This window comes from Ammospiza caudacuta, chromosome 13 (assembly GCF_027887145.1).
Source record: "Ammospiza caudacuta isolate bAmmCau1 chromosome 13, bAmmCau1.pri, whole genome shotgun sequence".
Taxonomy (NCBI): Eukaryota; Metazoa; Chordata; class Aves; order Passeriformes; family Passerellidae; genus Ammospiza; species Ammospiza caudacuta.
This window is the reverse complement of record NC_080605.1, coordinates 6,256,989-6,279,454: the sequence shown is the minus strand read 5'-3', so window position 1 is coordinate 6,279,454 and position 22,466 is coordinate 6,256,989. Positions and strand designations below refer to the sequence as shown.

General features: G+C 51.4%; 1 pseudogene; it reads right to left on the bottom strand.

Moving 5' to 3' along the window:
• Window positions 1-921: 921 nt before the first annotated feature.
• LOC131563696 (hydrocephalus-inducing protein homolog) overlaps window positions 922-22,466 on the bottom strand; it is a 69,424-nt pseudogene continuing 47,879 nt past the window's right edge.

Below are 22,466 nucleotides of genomic sequence, written 5' to 3'. Positions count from 1 at the left end.
TAGAGTGTAAAATTTCTCAAGTGTGTTCCCTTATCTGAATCTATTCTTTCACTATCCCATATCTGGGAATGGTTTGTTCTAATAGCATCTTAGCCACTTTGGAGGCAGTTGCAGTTGAGGTAGGAAAGGCTTCTACCCCGTGGGTGAGGTGATCAACTATTACAAGAAGGTATTTCCACCTCTGTATTCTGGGGAACTCAGTGTAATTTATTTGCATATTTTGAAAGGGTCTAAGGGCTAGGGCTCTTCCCTCACCAGGGTGTTTTCTCATCACTTTCTTATTTACCTTTTAACAAACACTGAGCATTGTTCAGTCTCTGTTTGATTCCTTTATAGACTCCCTCACAGCAATAAGTTCTTCTGAATTGATCACACAGTGCTTGAGCTCTCCAGCATATTCCTTGGTGTAGCTTAATTAAAATTTCTTCAGCTTTATTCATTAGCTGCCTCCCTTCCCTGCCCAGCTGTGACCAGAACTACAGCAAAGGGGAAGTGCCTGCAGCTGAGGGAAGGCTGTGGTTGGGTATCTGGTTCTGTTTGTTGTTGCTGCCAGTGTTGTTTTTGTTTGCCTTACATGCTAGTGAAGAACTGCTACTCCTTTTCCCATATCTTTGCCTGAAAGCCCCTTAATTTCAGTTACAATAATTTGGAGGGAAGGGGGTCACATTCTCCATTCCAGAGAGGTCCTGCAGACACCTGTCTTTCCAACCAAGACAAGCTGACAACTAACGGTTTATTGCCAGTTGTTTAATCAACAATTAAACAACAGTTAGTGAATTAACTTAGGTAACTAAAAGATAAGCTAGAGGTGTTCACTGGAAGGGTAGCTGCGGAGGTCTCTGGTGAAGGGTGGGAGACCACCAGCAGCAGAAGGCACGGTGCTGCTGGCTCCTGTGGAGGCTCCAGCTGACACAAACGCTCTCACTCAGGGGGCAGTTTCCAGTGCACCCTCTTCTTGGGCTTCGGGCTCTCCTCTGCCTGCCGTAACGCCGAGCGTTTGGGTTTACCAAACCTCATCTTCTTCTTGTCCCGGGCCCTGCCTCTCAAAATCAGCCGCACCTTCTTCTGACTTGGCCTCAGCTTAGGAATCCTAGGAAGAAGGGGACTGGTGTTAGCCAGAGGAACATTTCCAGCCACCTGCTTTTCTGCCTGCTTGCAAAGCACACAGTGTTGCATCCTCTCTCTGTGCAAGCAGTGAGCAGCACATTAAATAACTGCACTCACTGCACAGAGATGCAAGGGCAGGACAATGACCTGTTCAGTGCCTGGGAACCACCTACAGCACACAGGGTTCCATGTAGAGAAGCAGGCCTTGCTTGTCCCCAAAGGAACCAGAGCTAGGGACTGGCTGGTGCCCAGATCTCTCATTCCACATTTTGCAACCTTCCGGGAGCGTGATGTTTCATACGGTGTCTTTTCCCAGTGCCTCCCTTCCAAGGCCAGATGATCTGGCCTTCCACAGATCTTTCTGTGCTCCTGTGGGTGTTTCTGCTGCCTCTCTGGGGCTGCCTGACTCCATGCCCCCCTCCCCATCCCAGTCAGAGGGACTGAAGGGAGGGTGTTAGGGGGGATGAACCAAGCTGTGCTTGGTGCTGCCCAGCAATAGGACAAGAGGCAATGGCAGAACCTGAACAGGAAATTCCACCTGAACTTGAGGAAGAACTTCTTTCCTGTGTAGGTGACAGCTTGCCCAGAGAGAGTGTGGAGTGTCCCTCACTGGAATTATTCCAGAGCCCTCTGGACACAACCCTGTGCTCAGCGACGACCCCACCTGAGCAGGGAAGTGGGACCAGATGACCTACTGTGGTCCCTTCCACTCTGTCCCACCCTGTGATTCAGTGACACCCATGGGTAGCGTGAGTTGGTGGAGACGTTTCCCACCTGCACACCATGATGGTCTTAAACCTGCCCACAGCCTTCGGGGAGAAGCGCACGTGGAAGGTCTGCATCTGGCCAGGAGCGAGGGTGCCGCGGTAGGGGTCGATGGAGAACAGTGCTGCTGGTGTTTCATCGGTCAGATCTGGGAAGATTTCCATGGAGGAACTGCTATGCTGCAGAGAGACATGCTTTGTCTTTTTCTTCTTCTTGGAAGGGGCTGGCTGCTCGGGCTGCTGCTCCTCGGGCTGCTGCTGCTCAGGCTGCTGCTCGGGCTGCTGCTCCTCGGGCTGCTGCTGCTCAGGGAGGTGCTGTTCCTTGGAGCGGCTCTGCTTCTTGGAACTCTTCTTCTGCTTGGAATCCAGCTGCTCCTTCTCAGAAAGCTGCTGCTGCTTAGAAGGCTGCTGCTGCTTGGAATCCTGCTGCTGCTGCTTGGAACCCTGCTGCTGCTGCTTGGAACCTTGCTGCTGCTGCTGCTTGGAATCCTGCTGCTGCTTGGAACCCTGCTGGGGCTGCTTGGAACCTTGCTGCTGCTGCTGCTTGGAATCCTGCTGCTGCTGCTTGGAATCCTGCTGCTTGGAATCCTGCTGCTTGGAATCCTGCTGCTGCTGCTTGGAACCTTGCTGCTGCTGCTTGGAACCCTGCTGCTGCTGCTGCTGCTGCTTGGAATCCTGCTGCTGCTGCTGCTTGGAATCCTGCTGCTGCTTGGAATCCTGCTGCTGCTGCTGCTTGGAACCCTGCTGCTGCTTGGAATCCTGCTGCTGCTGCTGCTTGGAATCCTGCTGCTGCTGCTGCTTGGAATCCTGCTGCTTGGAATCCTGCTGCTGCTGCTTGGAATCCTGCTGCTGCTGCTGCTTGGAATCCTGCTGCTGCTGCTTGGAATCCTGCTGCTGCTGCTTGGAATCCTGCTTCTGCTTGGAATCCTGCTTCTGCTTGGAATCCTGCTTCTGCTTGGAATCCTGCTCCTCCCCAGGACCCAGCAATAGGTCGGGATCCAACCGCACCAGCTGGCACCACCACTGGGCAAAGTGCTCACTCGTGAGAGGCCACCGCAGCTGCCGCCGCCGCCGCCGCCGCCGCACTTTAGGAGGACGGGCCAGCCGCCGCCAGTAACGACGCAGCAGCTTTCTGCGATGCTTTATAATTTTAAAGGAGAGGAGCCGACCTGCAAGGGAGCAAGAGAACAGCTTTCAAAGACCTGTGTTCCCAGCAACTCCGCCTCCTGCTGCATGTAGGTGGAAGAGAGCTGGGATGCACTTGGAGCATCTCTGGCCAAGTCCTTTATTCTAGCAGGAAAGTGTCTAGGAGCAGGGTCTCTGCCTGCAGCACACATTCCTGTGCCAAAGCAGGAGAGTTGCTTTTAGACAGTGACTTTGCAGAGTGAGGAACTGCACACAGACAGTGGCTCCAGGGCAGGTCACTCGTTATACCACTGCTTTTCCCAGTCTCAGACTTCTCAAAGAGATGACCTGATGTCCCCCTTCCCAGTCCTGACCCAGCATGTGGCTCTCCCCAGAGCCTGGCTCAGCTCCTTTGCAGAGCAGAGGGGGCAGAGCAAGAAGAGAAAAGGCTGAAAGGCAGAGAGGGACAAGGAGAAAACTCTCCAGCTGCGGCTGGGAAGATGCTGATGAAAGTGGACGTGTGGACAAGGATGAAAAAGCAATTCATGTTTTGGGGTGAAATGCCCTTACGCATCAGAGTGACTGAGTATCCCTTCTTCACTGGTTTACTAGCTGTAGGTTCCTCCCAGTAGTATTCCAGAGGTACCTTCCCTGTGTTGTGAATTCTGAAACTGAAAAGCAAGAAGGAGGAAAAAAAAAAAGTCCAATAAATATAAAGCAAATAGTACAGTAACATTGTCTGAGGAACTCCTGGTATCACTTTCTGCTGAGGAGCACCTTCTTCCCCAGGCAACCCTGCTGCTCAGACTGCTGTCCTGGGTGGCCCTAAACAGTATTTCCAAGTCTGGATCTTTAAGAGGAAAGGGCCAACATGGTGCCCAGGACATGGAAGCTAAGGGGCTTCCTCTGGACTTTAGGTCTTGGTTTGACTGCAAACTTATTCCTGAGCAGATGAGGACAGGTGACATGCAGTGAGAGCAAACCCATGGCTGCTCTCAGCAGAAAGGTCTGGCAGTACTGAGGCTCTCCTGACACCATCTCCTGCTTGGCCTTGCAGAGTTCTGGCAAGCAGGCACTGGGCCAGCCCTGGGCAAAGGCAGCTCCTGCTCCCAGGAGGAGCTGTGCCTGGCCTCCAGCACTCACGTGGCTGTCCTTGTGTGGAAGGGCAAGGTGTCCTTGAACTGAACCACGATGGTGTTCGTCTTCAGCTGGGTGTAGGCCACAGAAGCACTGAGGCACACCTCGGCCTCCTGGGTGCTACCCTCCACCTCAGTGTGATCCGTTTCTGGGACTGGCTCGACCACCTGCAAACACAGGAGGGAGGAGTCACTGAGCAGAGCCCAGAAGGTCAGGCCTGGAAGGGAATCTTCTGGCCTCCAAGGTCAGCTTCATAGCGGGACCAGAAAGGACCATTCACTTTTACTTCCCTGGAAAGATGACAAAATTGGGACTGCTCTGCTACAGTAGTTGTTTCTACCCACTGATCCAAGCAGTCACTACCACAGCTGTTAATATCCCCACGGAGACTATAGCTGTGTTCCAGTCCCTGTACTTCAACCTTGTAGAGGGACTGACTCTTTCCCTGTCCCCTATAAATCCAGCAAGTCTCAAAATTTGGTTTAAGCAGCTCCTGCTGCTCCTGCTGGAGCTCTGTAGATGAAGAACCCCAAGACTGAAGAGTTCTAGAAAGCACCTTTTCCTTATCTTAGGAGAAAGTGCTTTCCAGATTTCTTGTGTGGAGCAACAGCCACACTGCTGGGAGCTGGGGATGGGCATTTTGGGATGTGAGAGATCTCACTAGGAAAGTCTCCAACTGCAGATGTTCTGATAGAAAAGAGGATGGTTTAGAAGCCTTAAAATGGTCCAGAAACTCAGAATGAACCTTCACCCAAGATGAGTTTGCGTGGCAATAATGAAAATAAAATCCGGAGTCTCTGGAGATGATCCTTCTCTGGACTCCTCCATACTGTCACACAGTGCCTGAGCTACTCCATGATGAGATATCCCACACAATACAGAGACTACAACCAAATTCTCTGGTATCCATGCAGACAAAACTTGGACTTCACCAGCATATGCAGGAGAAATGGATTTCTCTCTGCTTCAAAAGAAGAGCCAGAGTGCAGCAGACTTAACTCCTTGTTGGTGAAAAGGCACCAAATGAGATGAAGAGATTTCTAACACCATAAAATGGGATAAAATCATAAAACATTGTCCCCCATTCAACATGGGCTGCAACACTTGTGCTTGTGGCACAGACTGATGGTTTGTGTGGCTAAAGGGCTCTTGTCCAAAGGCTTCCCCTCTTGTGTGAGTGCATCCAGTCACTGTGCATCCACCTCTCCCCTGGACTGCACTGCTGGTGAACCTCACAGCTGTCCGATGTCAGAGGAACCAGGAGCTGCACAGCCAGCAGTGATGGTGTTATGGTGGTTCTTTTTGTAAAAGCTGGGTTGGCTTTTTTTGCCATTTTGCTTCTTACCTTCTGCATTTTATAGAATTTGTCTCCTGGGTCTTTCCTGGGGGTACTCTTCCATGTGACAATGCAGTTTCGGTCATCCCAGTCCGGAACCTTCCTTGGTGGCAGCTGAAACTCGATCTTGGTCACCTTACATTTCACAAGGTGCCTCCTGTAGGTGACTGGGACATTTGATTTGAAGGTCACTCTGATCTTCTTGGAACGGCGAGGACGGAGGTGTCCCACCTAGGGGGAATCAGGGAGTCAAGACCAAACTGAAGCACTGCCAAGGGCAGGACTGCCAGCAAAAGGAACTGATGTGGTGAGCAGCTGTGCCAGGAATCTGCACCTCAGAGCGGATTTATGCAAAGTTTGATAGACAAAAGTATGAACAGAAGGTGCCACCTGCCATAACATGAAGCCTTTGCTGCAAGGCTGGCAGCCTTGGCCCAGCCAAGCCAGGGACTGCATCTCCTACATGGCACTGGAACAGGCTATCAGTGGCATGTGAGGACTCCCTGCCCTGCCTGCTCCTGGGAGCACCAGGGCAGGGCCTGAGCAGTAGGGAAAGGCAGAGCAGTCCACGCTCACCTTGGGGGAGATGTGGAATGGGCCGTCTGCCTCCCACTCAAAGCGCAGGAACTGGTGCTGGGTGCGGTTCCTGATGGTGAAGGTCCTGCGGCAGCACTTCCCGACAGGACAGTGCCCAAAGTCCAGGTGATTCACTCTGATAGCTGTAAAGGAGGAGAGCAAGGGATCTCAGCATGCAGGGAGCTCCACACACCCCCTCACGTGCACAGACACCTGCACGTTCAGTGCTTCCTTGCTCCAAGCCTTCCTCCCTCTGGAGGGAGTTCCCCATCCCACACTTCCAGGGAAACACCCTGACACATCCTTAAGCCACCAACGTGCAGCACAGCACACACTGCTCTGCATGCATGGCTGCCACGCCCACAGGCCACCAAGTCCCGTGGGTGACAGCCCAGGCCTGGCTAGAGGGAGGACACACATGATCAGACATTGTCCTCCTCCTTGCTCCACCTTGGCAGCCTCTCCTCTCTTACCATCAATGATGTCTTTATTCAGGCTGCTCTTAGCATCCCTTTCCTCTGTGTCTTCCTTTAGTCCTCTGAAGTAGAATCTGTCTCTGTGGCCTTCACCCACCAGCTCTACTAGGATCTTGTTAGAGCAGGCGTCCGCCAACAACAGACGAATCTCCCCTTCCAGACGTTGAGCCAGGGTGGGTTTGAAAATGACATCAAACTCTGCTGATTCCCCGTGATGCAGAAGGAAGAAAGGCTTTGTGGGCTTGCTCCCTGCACAGCAATGGAAATCAGAGTAAAGTGATACAGCTGTACAGAGGAAATATTTCCATAGGAGATATGAGGAATAAGAGGTTGAAGCCAGCTGCCTTCTAAGCACAGGTTCTACCCCCAGTAGTTCCAGACCTTCTTCCTATGTTCACAAGACACCTTGTGCCTATGCCACCTCCAGACACATCACCACTTAAGCAGCTTAACCTCAGGCTGATGCCTAGCCCTCATTCCATCTGCTTCCAGCCAGCTCCAGCCATATGCAAAGCTGAGCCAAAGATCCTTTTGGCTTCTGCTGGCTGTGTGCTCAAGGGCTGTGTCTGTTCAGGTTGGTACCTTCCTACATGCAGCAAATACCTCAGAGGGTCCACTGTGGTAGTGACAGTCCCCCACAACTCAACGCCCCACGTCTAGAACAGAAGAACTTCCTACAACTTGCTAGGAGGAAACCCTGCAAAAAGGCCCCAAGAAAAGCTTGGGGGTCAGAGAGCCCATGGAACAAAACTGTGCCTAACATCTGGCTGCTGCTTGGAGAAGCCAAGAGCAGGCTGAGTTTTCCCTCTTTGCATGATCACATTTCATGGGTAATGAATTTACCATTTATGATGGAGTCCTCATCTTCAGTGCGGAATACCTCGAGTGTGGAGGCCCTGCCCTTCAAGAAGAACGCTCCGTACTCGTGCTCCAGGCATAACATAAACTGAGAAAAGAGAAACCAAAGCACAATGATGCTGGTGTGAGTACAGGGTGGCACAGGGACTGACACCACAGTGCTGCTGGTCCCACATGGCAGCCCAGCACCTCTCCCACTACAAACAGCACTTAGCACAAAAGTGAAATCAAACCAGACAAGAAAAAAGGGCGTTCAGAGGCATCTGGGTAGAACTGACACAGAACCAAACAGGACAGAAAGTAATGAGCAGAATGTAATTAAACCACATCTAAGTCTACTTCAAATGTAGCAAACTGGGATCAAATACAATGTAATGGAACTGGAAAATCACACATGTCCATGAGAACAAAAGGTGACCTGAGAGACGGGGGGAAAATACTCCACCACCTTTCTTGTGTTCAACTTAAAGAAGAAAGACTGGATGGAAAATTTCCAAGAATTCCCTTCTTGGAGAACAGATGTCAGTCACTTGCTTCAAAAGAATTTCTGACACCTCTTCCCAGGTCTGCCGTGTTTTCTGGGACCCTTCCCCTGTGCCACAAGCGCTCGTTCCCACACCAGACCATTCCTTGAGCAGGTCCTCCCCACCTTGAGAGGTAAGATGCCATCGTTCCGGACGACCAGGGGCAGCTTCTGGGATGTCCCCACGCGGCGCCTCTTGAAGCGCAGCACGGCCGTTCCCCTCTTGCTGCGCGCGCTGGGGCACACGACCGTCAGCTGCGCCTCGTGCGCCTTCCCACTGATGGTGAAGGTCACGGTTTGGGGTTTAATTTTCACAGGGCTGCAGGAGAGGCACAGAAACAATTTCAGCTGGCACTAACGCATTTCTCACTAGGCAGGCAAAGCAGCAAGGGCCACAGTGTTTTCCCTGCCTGGTGCTCCTGTACCCCACAACACAGCCCCCCACCAGCCTCTTCCCAATCCATTCAGGGCCATTCACAAGAGGAATCTGCTCCAAAGAGCCAGAGCCTTCCACAATAACAGTTAAAAATAATTTCATTTAATTGAATCATGCAGTACAGCAGGTAAATAATGAGGCACCAGATGAGATATGGCAAATCCCCTGGCTGCACTGAGATGAACTTATGCAACAAGCAAAAGCATAGCATGAAGGCAGTACAAAAGCAAGAAGGCAAAAACACATCATCATCACCATCAGTAAAGATCATTTCCACGAACAGTAAAAAAGCAATTGCTTATTAGCAATTAGACTTCTCTTGTTCCAATTCAGCCACTAAAGAGTTGAGGAAGAGCAGGCCAAAGCCCCAGTACACAGGTCCCAGAGCAGAGGAACCAGACTCCTCTTTCATACCAGCTCCAATCACTCACATAAAACAGCTTAATGAATGCCAGGGAATCACAGAGGATCACCTAATTTTACAGAAACAAAAGGAAACTGTGACTGCTGACTTGCTGGTACAGAAACTGCTTCATCCAAGCCTTTGTCCTTGGAACCCCCAGCTCAGCTGCAGCACATCTCAGTAACTTCCAGTTGGCTACCTAATATTTGCCTGTCTTCTTAGTTCCTCATACAGGCTAAACCATCAGCCTCATTTTTCTGCTCTAAGAGTTACTGCCTCCCAGACCATCTCAAGCCAAGTACTCTGCCTGAGGCTACTGAAAGCATTAGAGCTAACAAGAGGTCTGTGGCTTTCCAGGGGAGAGGCAGCTATCAGTGAGGCCTCCCGAATATTTCACAGGGTCAGTTACCCTTTTGGGATGACAAGGGAAGCCTTGAAGGTGCAGTTGTAGTTCTGATCATCTGGCGGGGTGAAGGTCACTGTAGCAACAGCATAGGATGAGCCAGGAATGGACATCTTGACTGGATCCAACTTGAAAACGTTGTTGATAGGGAATTGTTCCTTGGGGGAATCCAGAGAGCAGTGTTAGGAGAAAACACCTTTCAAGATGACACAGTTTTATGCATAAATGCATTACTGACAACAGCCCCAGACATTGTGTCTTCCTTCCTCCTTCCCCGGGCAGGCTCCCGTCCTCCCAGAGAATGCTGACCTTGTGCTAAAGCATTGTGTGTTTGGAGTGCAGGAAGCTTCCCCAGCCTATATGGGAGATGGGCACTGCATGGAAGATCCTGCAACTAACCCAGAACTGGCCTTCAAAGAGAAGGAAAAGCCAGGGAGCCTGAGGAAATGCTCTGTTTTGAGCCCTGGCATGTCAGCTCATAAGAGCCCCTCTCTGCATGTGCTTCCAGGAGAGGTTCAGAAGGATTCACTTCTCCCACTGAAGACCCAGAGGTGTGAGCCAAAACCTTGCCCGAGACACGCAGAATTCCACACAACTGTTCCCTGGCTCTGCTGCTCTCCCCTGCAGTTTGACCTGCACTGATTAATACTAGTCTGGGCCACAGGAAGCAATGCACCTGGAGAACAAAACAGGCTCTCACCCAGCCCTTAGAGGGCAACCACCACCTTGGCCTCCTGCTCTTACCTCTCCAGGCAGGGGTTTGATGGAGAGGACCACATCACACGGCAGGCTGCTTGCACTGTAGATACTGAAATGAGCTTCTGTCTCTTGGCCAACCAGAACCTTGTTGAAGATGAACCTGTTGTCATCTCTGACGAACAGGCCCGTGCCTTTCACCGACTGCATCTTGCGGTCGAGGTCGGTGCTGCTGCAGATGGGGTACTCCTCGAAGATTAACAGCACATCCTCAGCAAGTCCTGGGGACACACCAGAGGCATGAGCATGGAGAAGCCTCCCTGATGAGTTTATCTGGACCCTGCTGGCCTCTCAGAAGGCTTGATAAGCCCTTTCTGCCTGGGTGACTGCTAAACCCAGCCTTGGCTGGGGGAACTGGCTGTGAGGATGGAGCTCAGTCCACCTCAGTCTTAGAAAGCATTGCTTTCCTTTTATCCTTCCATGTATCCCTCTCAGCCTGGGAGGGATGAGTCCACTGGTGGACTTGAAGAGGGCTGGAACCTCTGAGGATTTTAAGCTGGGACACCAGGGCTAGCATGCCTCTCTATCCAAGCAGCAAGTTGAGGTGTAGCATTGTGTTTTTTAATTGTAATGCATTTCTAGCAGTCAGTTTTGTAATCTTTCTTAATTTGTACTGTCATAGCATATTTTATTCTTGATGGATTGTTCCTTTCTGCCCTGTGTTATTGGGTTTGCCCTGGCTGCCCATCTCTCCAAAGATCTGCCCCTCTGTTCCCTCTTCCTCCTCCTATTGAATGTCTATCCCTCCCCAAGCCTGCCTCTTTCTCTAGACACTTCCCTATCAATCTTGCATCCTTTGAAACCCCACTGATTTGTTTAAATTATTCTCCTCCCCTGCAGCCCCTTATTGGTTTAAACACTGTATTCCCCACCTTGTGTTCCAACCCAAATTTCTCCCTATTGGTCTAAGATTGTATCCTCTCCTGAGACCTCCTCCCCCTTATCATCTGATGTACGCATTTGAGTTTGCCCTTTCTGTCACTGAACCTCCGGGAGTCAACTTCTTTGGGAACCATACAGAGGGCCTCTCCCTGATCCTTGTCCCTACCCTGGCACAGTCTGCAGTCCACAGCAGCCGTAGAGCGGCCGTGCCCTGCAGCTGCAGCCCGGATTGGGCAGCTTTCTGGGGGCAGCCCACCCGTGCTGTCGGTGCCGGGAGCTGGTTGGAATAATCCGGCACTGTGGCACTGAGGTGCTGCTCAGCAGCAGGTGTGACCAAGGGCACTGTGGCCAGTAGGTACCTGGGAGGCAGGACTCGGCAATCAGGGTGAAGGGAACGCCCAGGGGATTCTCCTTGGGGTCTCTGCCCGGGATGTCAATGTAGAGCTGCTCCTCACATTTCCCCTCCTGCCCTGCGAAGCAGTCCACTGTGATCTTCTGCTGGCCCCACGGACCGATGGAGCCGGAGCAGGGGGACACCGTGAACATGCCAAGATTGAGGTGACTCTGCAGAAAAAGTTCCAGGAGAGGTTGATGGCTGATAGCTGTGCCTTGAGCACCCCACCAAAGAGTATGTCCTGCCTTGGCCTCCAGCTGGGCCCAAGCAGCCAGTCCCAGGGCAGGGAAGGATGACTTCATGGCCCAAAGGCAGCCCCAGGCTGGGAGCAACAAGCCAAGAAGAGCTACAAATCTGTCCCAGGGGGCAGAGAGAAAGGAATTTAAGTGTAAAGAATTAAGGTGGTAGCTGTGCTCCTTCAATCTCCAGAGGTAACAGAGGAGAGCAGAAATACCTCTGAGAAATGATGGGAGAGAGGTAGGGGACTGCAAAGAAGAAAAAGCAATGTCTGAGCTCTGTGGACTGGGAATTCAGTGGAGGATGTTTTTGCTTCTGAAGTGTTCACAGACCTATGCTGGCTTGCAGCTACCAAACACAGGACCTGCTCCTCTCTGTTGACCCCACAACTCCAGGTCAGAGCCAGACTACAGGACTGTCAGTGGGACTGAGCAGATACTGGTGTTGCAGTGAGCCCCAGCCTGGGCACAGCAGCATCTTGTCACATCCCCTGCAGCAGCACTGCTGGGCAGCAGGAGTCACCCACCTGTGTGAAGGAGCTCGATTTCCTTGCTATTGAGAGCCTAGCAGCCAATGGAGCAGATTCCCCTTCCTTTGAGCTGAGAGGAGAAAGCAGAGGTATCTGTCATCTGAGCTCCCCTGCCTTTCTCTGAGGCCAAAGCTGGCCTTCCTACTCACAGAGGAAAGCCTTGTGCTCCTGCTGGCTCCCAGAGAGCTGCCAGCAGCACCCATTGAGAGCACCTGCTGGACTGAGCAGTTCTATCACCAGCTTCATACTACACATGTGGATACTCAGGCCTTTTTTTGCTCCCTCTCCTCAAGCCAGGCATGCAAATGCACAACAGCCCAGGTCCCCTGGCTGCCTGCCACATCCCAGCCGTGGGGTGGTGCCTCCTCAGACAGGAAGGGTGGTCAGGGCTGCTCGTACCTTTTCCTTTCTGATGTAGATGCATCCTCGGGTGGTTGGCGGATGCAGAATTTGAAGTGGAGCATGCCTTTGTTCTCCAGCACCACAGTCTGGCTCTTCTTGGTGCCCTTGATCATGGCTCCAAAGTTGATGGGTGAGGCAGGCTCAATGCTGTACTTGCTGTACACGGCTTTGGCCGACACCTTCAGTGGGATGTCAGCCACAACCTGGCCTCCTCGACCTAATCTGGCATCTGTCACCTGTGTCCACAGGAAGGGCAGGTAAACAATGCAAAGAGGCCAGCCTCTACCCCAGTCCCCAGGCTCCCTCCCCAGCCTCCAGTTTACCCCTCCCTGTTTAAGCACCTCCTCCAGAGTCACATTCTCAGCTCCACTTAGGAAGCCTCCCAAAGGGTGTTGAAAGACTTTGTGCATGTAGGAGAGAGGATTCTCCAGTTAAAGGCCTCCTTCCATTTGACATCTATCCTGTTTACACTCCCAAAGCACCGTGTGATAACACAGCCTGGCCCAGGCAGCTCACCTGGCAGTACAGGATGGGTCTGTTCTTGAGGAGCATTTCACTGGTGGGGTGGAAGAGCATCTCAACATTCACAGCAGGCTGGGAGGCAATCAGCACGCCCGACTGAGGCGCAACAGTGAAGTGGGATGCGGCGTCTCGCATCCTGGGACCTGCACCCTTCAGCGTGAACCTGGGGAGAAAGGGAAGGAATGGAGATCTCTCAGTTAAAAGTACAGGTGCCACCAGCACAGCCAGGACTTTGCATAGGACCAGAAAAAAAAAAGGGAGAGTCCAGCTCTGCTCAGGGAATCTTGGATCTTGACAGAGAGTGCAGACAATCATGAGGTTACTGCAAGAAACCTTGACACCAACATTTTTCATTCCCTTCCTTACAGAGTCTCAGAAAGGGAAAGGAGGTGACCATCAAAGAAAGGCAATGAATCTCAGCATTCCAGTGGCTGAAATTTCCGGGGCTCTCCTTTGGGTTCCTGCTGAGCTGTGAAGAACTGCTGGTTTGTGGCTGGATTCTCTGGTAGAATAATGGAGATTAGAGTCCAGGTTTTGTATTTACCATGAGGTAGCCAGCACGGAAATGGTTCTAGCCATTGACAGAGCATGCAGGCCTGGGAACCCAAGGAAATGCTCACTACCAGGCAGCAGGACTCACCTGTACTCAATGTTGTATAACCCTTTGTTCTTTAGACATAGGATTTTCTTCACGTTATCCATGACATTAATGGTTCCAAATTCCAAGCTTCCTTCTGGACCTGCAGAAAACCCACAGAGTGAGGTCAAACATGGTATTTGTGAGCTGCTGCAGAATACAACAGGCCACAAGCTACATGGAGGTCTTGGTGCAAACCCCCTTCCAGCAAGTTTCTGTTCCTGAAAGTGTTTTCCAGCTGCCCTTTCTCTTCACACTTAAAATATCTGCAGGCTTAGTAGCTAAAGAGCTTGCCTTCCACTTCCTCACTCCCAAGCACAAACCCAATTACTTTATTTGCTGTGCCACGCCCGTGGGCATTGCCAACTGCCTGTTCATGTCACTGTTGTTTCAAAGCCCCAAAATCCAATCTGCACATGAAGCTGCACACTTCAAAGTTCAGAGGGGAGGGACTTAAGGCTGTCAGAGCCCTGACAATGCTTTATTTCATGCAGGTTGCAGGGTACATGTTTTATGTATCCATGCCATCCTTGTATTCCATCCCATCCCATCCCATCCCATCCCATCCCATCCCATCCCATCCCATCCCATCCCATCCCATCCCATCCCAGTGCTTTGGCTGCCCACCTCCCAAGGTAATACAGTGCACCTGGATTGCTTTGTTTGGGAGGCATCCACTGACCTTCAGGTATGAAGTCAATGGTCAGAGAAACATCATAGACCTCTGCAGAGATTTCGATGTTTTCAGTGTGGACAACCCCCAGGACATTTTCTATATCTGAAACCTGAGGCAGCAAGAAACAAACACTGTTCAGATTATTCTTTTGAATCAAAAGTCCTTGTCTCTGCTGGCTGCTTCCCCTATGTCCTCCCTGGCTTCACAAGCATTGGTGGACTCCCAAGCTTTGCTAACCTGTTCCTCTCAGGGACTGCCCCAGTGAGATTCTGCTGCAGTAAAAAACTCTATCAGCCCAACTCTGCACTCCTGCAGCAGGGAATGCTGCTGCTAAAGCCTCCTTGAGAGGCACAGGGGTGTAAGAAAACTACAAAAAGTGTGAGGTGTCTCAGAGCAGGTGGCATTGATAACCCTCTCCAATCACCTAGCACCCTGTCTGAAATGCAGCCCCTAAACCATGGGGAACAAAATCCCAGGGGGAGAGTTTGTTGCACTACGCAAGGGCTTCAGACAAAGCCCAGGAGGAACGTAGAGATCATGCTACAGTCTGTACAACCAGACAACAGCCTTCGGCCATTCACAGGGACAGGGTGGTTGTGCTACAGGCTCAGGATGCAGTGTCTGCTTATCTGGGGGGATGTGGATGCACTGCATGTTCTGACAAATGCTGTGCAGAGGCAGAAGTTGGGGTCACAGCACCCTCGTGTCTGGCAGGTGCAGCTCTTTGTGACTCTGTCCCTAGGAGCACATGGGCTGCTCACTGTGCCCTGCTCTGCCAGGCAGAGCACAGTTCCTCTCACCTCTAGTCGGAGGATCTTCTCAATTATGCCAATCTGCTCAGCCTTGAAATGCACTGTCACTTCCAACTCTGAGGAGGGATCAAGGATGCCATTATCTTGTGACAAGGAGAAGTTCTCAGCAAGGTAATCCAGCCCATTGAGCTGCCAGGCCATGGGCAGCAGGCTGTTGTTTTTCAGGACCAAGGTCCTGCTGTCAGTCCTGCAGAGACAGGAAGGGAAGGCACTTGGCATCAGCTGCTGGATGGTCACACCAGCCTCGCCACTGAATGCAACTTGGAGCAGCTCCATCCATGCCCCAGAAACCAGAGTCAAACGTTTTCTCTTTGTCACATGTCTTGGAGTGCTTGTGGGATCACTGACCTGTGCAGAAGCAGCTTGTCAAAAGAGAGCTCTGGAGGGCTGATCTCCAGCTTCACATGCACCCCATAGCAGCACAGGCTGAAGACCACTGGCTCCGGGTTCTTCTCGATGCTGCAGATGAGCTTGTCTTCCAGGAAGCCAAGGGAAGTGGGGTATGCCCAAATGGTCAGCTCCTGGACACGGCCCCACAGGAAGAAATTAAAAGAGCTCTGAGTGTAAGCAGGAGGAGCAGCCCCTGGGCACTTCTACAGTGCCTGCTCTACCTGCCCTTCTCCTACCTGCTTCTCCTTTGGTTTCAAGGTCATGCGGCGAGGGTTCACAACGAAGGTCCTTGTTTTCCGATCTCTCTCAAAAGAGAACTGGACCTCTATGACCATGGGGGAGATGTTGAGGATGGTTAGCTTCTCCGTGTTTCTGGGACCGTTCTGGGTCTTGTACCTGTCCACAAAAGGGGAAAAGGCTGCAGAGGAGACTGTTGCCTTTGCCACACACTGAGGAGAGCACCGTGTGCACCCGAGGAAGGGGTGCTGGGGGACCCTGCTCTAACAGACAAGTGAGGGAAATGGATCCCAGTCAGGGGCATGGGCGTGTGCTCATCCCTGCCTTACTCTGATGCCTTCCCCTGGACTTGGTGCCTCCAGCCCAGAAGCCTGATCATGCTCAGGCCACTTCAAGAGTTTTTAACACAACGTTAATTCAAGGGTGCCTAGAAAAATAACAGCACACCAGACACATGGGTTTTTCCCCCCTCTTTCTTGGGATGCCTTCCCTGCAGGGTATAAGGAAAGGCCTTTGGAAAAGGAGTTCAGCTAATCTCTTTCATAAAAGTCATGAAAGTGCTTTGGATTTCATGGGTTAGCTCAGAGTCTGAGAAAGAAACATAAAGTATCAATTCCTAAGAGAAATGCAAAAAGATAACAAACGACCTTTCTTTAAGGCGTGGAAATTACTTTGGAGGGAAAGGGTTAAAGAGACAAACAGAGATCCCAGACCATCCATCAACCTGGCCAAAGATTGTAGGTATTTCAGTTTCATTTCCTTGGGCTGTCAAAAGAGACCTAGCCCTCCAGAGCTCCCATGGAAATAAGAACTTAATGTTAAATTTTTTTTTAAGTGACAGTGAAAGTAGAAGTACACAATAGCTTCAATGACAGTGTGTTTAGGCAGATTTTATCCAGCAGTGAGCACGCAATGTCATTGCAGGAAAATGTAATTCCTGCTGTGTGTTCCCCTCGACACCTATTGGCAGGTCAACCATAAAATCTTATTAATAATTAGAGATTAATGAAAGGTTTACAAAACCATCTACAGAATAATTGCTAGATCAGGCTACCTGCAGAGCTCAAAGCACTTCAAAAACCACCATAAAGTTCATTTCCTATGGGTTGAAGCTGACATGTGGGGGGGGACACAGAAGTTGCCCCCCAAGTCACCTTTGGACTCGCAGCAGCACGTGGCTCTGGCCACCAAGACACCCACTGGGTAGGCAGAGCAGCTCCTCCAAGGCTCATTTGCCTCTTATCTGCTCAAGTTCACACATCTGTGGTCCTTCAAACCCACGTGTCTTCAAAACCATGTGTCTTTGGTCCTTCAAACCCAGGACTCTGTTGGGATTGTGCCACCAGGACAGCACGTCTCTCCAGGCATGTCCAGAAAAGTACAAGGCCCGGCAGGGAGCACATACCACTCTCTTGACTTCCCACACAGCAGCGGTCCAAAGTGGAATTGCTTTGTGCTCTCAACGTATTCCTTGAAGATGACTTCGTCTTCCTTCATGGTTTTCCTGCACTGTGGAAACACCACCCTGGGCAGAGAAAGCGGGGAAGGAGGAGCTATGAGATGCTCCAAGTAGGAAATGCAGTCAGAAAGCCATAACCCTTCCTGGTGGCTGAGGTACCATCTGCCTTTCCAGCTCCCAGCACAGGAAGAGGGGCTGGGCAGCCTCAGGCAGCACCATCTGCCCAGGCCAGAAGCCCCAAGGGGCAGCCTGGCTGTGAGTTCAGCGGCAGCTGTGCTGTGGGAGGCTGCCAGGGCCCAGCCTTACCGTGGGTTCTGGCTGATGCTGGGGTACAGGCCGGTGCCACAGCAGGGCAGCTCGTACTGGCGCTTTGACTGCACGAGCTCAAACCTCAGTGTCTGCTCAAACCTCCCTGGCTTTTTGGCGGAGAAGTTGACCTTCAGTTCCACCTCTCCGTGGGCAGGCACTATCCACCGGTACCGTTTCAGCCTGGCAATTTAAGAGGAGGCTTCAGACATTGCTGAGGAGCCAACAGAACAAGGAGGGTGCACTCGCCATCCCCCAGCACTGGCACGGGGTCACTGTGGAGCTGGGGACGATGGACCTTGTTTGGCAAGAGGACCAAGAAGCAGAGGCATCACCTCCTCCCGTGCAGCTCACCTGAGGAATTCTGTGGGGACTGAGGCACTTCCCACTGTACTTTTGGATCCTGTTGCAGAGGAATCCTGGGGACTTTCTGCTCTCTGTGTGGAGATATGCTTCTCCTTTGCAGAGCTGTCTCTGCTGGTTGCTTTACCTGTCTTTGGATGGTCCTTGGAAGAACTGCCCTTCACATCTGGGGCCTTGGGCTAAGGGGAGAGAGAAGAGGGAGACAGAAGTGAGCCCTAAGACATCTCCATCCTGGAAAGCAAAAGGGGGGTTTGTTCACCAATGGAAGAGAGAAAAAATAAGTAAGTCCACCTGCCCATGGACCTGGTCTCCCTTATTGGTGTTTGTTTTGCCTAGGACACCCCTGCTCACTCAGGACCCTCTCCTCAAAGGAAGTTCATGGTTTTAAGTGCTTTTTCCCCCTCTTGTCTTACAGAACTGCTCTGTCTCCAGCAGAACTGTCTCTTTTGTCCCATCCCTGACAGAAAGGAGACCTGCGGATATGGGACCCCATCACATCTTCACTGCCTCTCCACAATGCTCCCTTTCCATTCAACCTGTCCCGCCTGTCCCCGTCTAGCCTGGTCCCTGCCCTGGCACCTTCAGTGCCAGCACCACTGGAGCACCCACCAGATCCTCTTCTATAGCAGCACCTTCTGGTGCCACAATGCTGAAGGGCTCCACACGCTCTGCAGAGCCCAGCCTCTCCTCTGGGTACTCGACTATGGAGAGCACAGCAGCAGGGGGAAGGGGGGGGCCATCAGGATGCAGTCCCAGATGTTTCAGCAGCTAAAACAGAAGAGAAAATCCAGTTTATAGTTCTGCCACCTTCATCCTCACAACTCCTTCTTTGAAGGCACTGAGCTTTTGGCAATGGGGTTTTTAATTTACATGAAATACGAGTGCTTTGTTATGCCCAGCGGGGTGAGCAGGCTCCAGAGCAGACACAAGAGCTACAAGCAGGACTGGGAGAGTGACTCAGCTGAAGAAAACAATGGCCATGTCCTGGGAGGGTTTATGATTTCCGGGATGGGAAACTCTGAACAGATGGGATACTTATACACAGAGTACTCCCACTTCCTGCCCATCTGAGGGATGGTGACAACCTCCCCATCCGCACAGATGATAGTCTTTGTGGAATACCATCAGGGACCTGGACGTGGCTCTGTGCCATTATCACCTGGGGGAACACAATGCTCCAGGGCCCAAGACCACAGCAAGCTCAAGATCTGAGCTTTGCAGGGTTTTACCTGGTCTTCCCTTGGCAGCTTCCCATCCCTCAGGATCTGCCCAATCATGGCCTTTGGATCTGAGACCTCAATGTCCAGGCACGGCACCCCAATGTGCTCGTCTCCGACTGCTCCTTCGGCAGCTTCGCTTCGCGTCCCCAGCTGAGATGACTGAAGACTTCTTTGGTCTCCACTTTTTTGTTCAGGCTTCTTCTCCACCTTCTCCTGAGGCTTATTGGTCTTCTGACCTTTGTTTTCAGCTGGAGACTTTCCCTTTGGGATCACAGATAACTGCACGGTACCCTGAACCCTGTCCCAGCAGGAGAAAACCTGTGCAACATTCTGCTGCGATGAATCATAAATCTGAAACCTCAGGATCAAGTTCTCCATCTCAGCTGGATCCTCTGGGATTTCAGTTCTACCCTTCTTTGGGGCTTTAGTTTCTTCCTGCTTTGGAACTTTGTGTTCCCCCTTCTTCGGGGCTTTAGGTTCCTCCTTTCCTGGGATTATGATTTTGCACAACTTTGGGGCTTTGTATTTCCACTTCTCTGGGATTTTGGTTCTCTTAATCTCTAGGATTTTGGTTTCCTTCTTCTCTGGGGGTTTGGTTTCCTTCTTTTCTGGGATTTTGGTTTCCATCTTCTCTGGGGCTTTACTTTCCGTCTTTTCTGAGATTTTGGCTTCCTTCTTTGGGGCTTTGGTTTTCTTCTTTTCTGGGATTTTGGTTTTCTTCTTTTCTGGGATTTTGGTTTCCTTCTCCGGGATTTTGGTTTCCTCCTTTTCTGGGGCTTTGGTTTCCTCCTTCTTTTCTGGGGCTTTGATTTCCTTCTTCTCTGAGGGTTTGGTTTCCTTCTCTGGGATTTTGGTTTCCTCCTTCTTTTCTGGGGCTTTGGTTTCCTCCTTCTTTTCTGGGGCTTTGATTTCCTTCTTCTCTGAGGGTTTGGTTTCCTTCTCTGGGATTTTGGTTTCCTTCTCTGGAGGCATAGTTTTTTTCTCTGGTGATTTGGTTTCTCCCTTCTCTGGGGGTTTGGTTTTCCCCTTATCTGGTTTTGGAGGTTGCTTCCCCACAGAGCCACCCTTCTTGTCCTTCTTCCGCCTCTCTTCCTCCTTCCGTCTTTCTTCCTCCTTCCGCCTCTCTTCCTCCTCTAAGGCTTTTGCCTCCTCCTCACGCTTTTGAGCCAGCCGCTTCAGCTCCCTTCAGCAAACAAAACAGAAAACATCGCTGAGAGTCACCACCAGAAACTTGAGGTCACCAGTCCTGGCTGCCCTGCACTTCATTCCTTGACCCTGAGGCCAGGCGAGACCATTTCTGTAAATTTTCCTCAACCCACAGAGGCTGGGAACATCCCAAGTGAGGGCATTGGTGGAAGGGGACTTCCAGGACCAGCCAAACCTGAACCATGCCATCATAAGGTCTTGGCTGTGCAAGCTCCCTCTTAAGGCACAGCCAGACCCCTCCAGCCCCTGCCAAAGGCTGATCCACCAGCTCTCTGTGCTGATGCCTGAAAACACCCTTTGTCTCTTAATTTCCCAGTTTAAAGCAGAGCACAGATGGCTAACATCTGCTTATCTCTCCTACAATTCTTACTCAGCTCATTCAGCACCCCTCAGGGTACAGCCTGCTCCTTAATGACAATAATCCTATCAGTCAGAAAGCAAAGGCTGCAGGAACTCCTCTCCTGCAAGACAGGCTCTTGTCAGCCTGATTTCCTGCTGGAACCCAGCTGTGACCAAGCAAACCAGTGCTGTCTGCCATGAAAACCATCTGAAGCAGCCTCATCTGTCTCCTCTCCATGAAACCAAATTCAGACCGGGCTGAAGGAAGTCCTGATGCACAGCCTTGCTTTAACCAGCCTCCACTCCCACCTCCACACTTTGCCTATGTGTCCTGAGCTGGGCTGCCTTGCTGGAGCAGAGCTTCTCCTGGGCTTGCCCACTGCTGCAGCTGAAGGGGAGCCTAAAGGACATGAGCTTTCATGGGTGCTGTCCCACCATAAGGAGAACCCTGGCAGATCAGCATTGCAAGGACTGGCAATGCTGTGGCAGGACCAGGACCCAAAGCAAGGTTTGCTCTGTGCCCCACACCTGCCCATACCACAATCCCACTGTTTTGGTGAAGGGACATGATGAAGAAGGTGCAACTCAACACCATGGACCTAAAGACACCTCTAGAGGCAGTGCCAAGGCAAGCCCAGAGCCCAGCTCCCTGCAGGCAGCATCTAAGGCAGGAGGCTCACCACTCAAATAGAGAAGATCTTCTGTCTCAACAGAAGAAGGTCCTTCCTCTCTTGGGAGCCAGGGAGCTCAGAGTGGCCATCCCTGTGCTGCTTCTGGCCTTTGCTCTGCAGCACCTCTGAGCTCAGAGTCCTTGGAGCAGGGAAGCCCTCCAGGGACGATAACCCATGGAAGAGCTGTAACCCATGGAAGGCTTACTCACTTTTTCCTCCGTATGCGCTTCCTTTCCAGGATTATTTTATCGACTTCTGCTTTCTTCTCCTTAGGGAGAGCATAATACTCATCCTCATCTATTTGCAAGATATGTTCTGCTTTCCTCTGCAGAGCTTTTTCCCATTGCAGATCTTTAGCACAAACCAGAGGAGAAACCATGAGTGACTGCAAGCAGAGCTGGGTGCTCTGGGGCAACTGCAAGGATTCACAGCTTTTCCTGACGCAGCCTATCATCCCAGGAGATATTGGGGAGCTCATATCCCTGCTCCAGAATTCAATCTCCCAAGCTATGGCCGGGAAGTGAGGTCCTGTGCTTTGCCTGGCTTAAGTGCACCAAGGCTGAGGACAGTTGTTTGTCACTCAGCTACAGCAGCTGGCACTTGTGCCCAAGCTTTAATGTTAGAGATTAAGGTGAGTCTTAAAACCTCAGATCTCCTGCAACTCTGAGATGAGTGCTGGTTACACTGAGGCAGAAGGCAGAAAGATTAATAAAAACATTTCTTACAAGCTCTGCTGCAAAGCCAGATACACAGAGATAAGGGTGAGGGCTTGAGAGAAAAGATTTGAGAGGGATGGAGATATCTCACCTTCCTTCTCTGTTTCAGTTTCCTTCCTTTTTCTTTCAGCTTCCTCCCTGGCTTTCCAAGAATCATAATCCTCATGCAGGTTCACCATGAAGATATGACAACGATTCTTGACAGCTTTGAGTACACAGAGTAGGGAAGATTCCAGGCTGCTTGCAAAGAGGCTCTCCAAGCCATCAAAGATCACTCCCTTGGAGCAGTCTTTACGCTGTGAATAAAGGGAAGAGTAAGTCAGCCATTGCACGCAGGGGCCTCACAGCTGGACAGTGATCCCAGATGTCCCAGGGCACCAGCTATCCTTGTTCCAAGTGCAGTAGCTAAGAGCAGCTGGGACCTGTCCTTAGGCTCTGCCAACTAAGGGCAGCTGCAGCTTCCCCCAGGGTTCCCTGCACACAGTCCAGGATCCTCGAGCAGCATGTACAGAGCTGCTCCTCCTCCTCCTCTCTGAGTCGTACCTCAGTGCCTTCTCTCCGGAGCAGG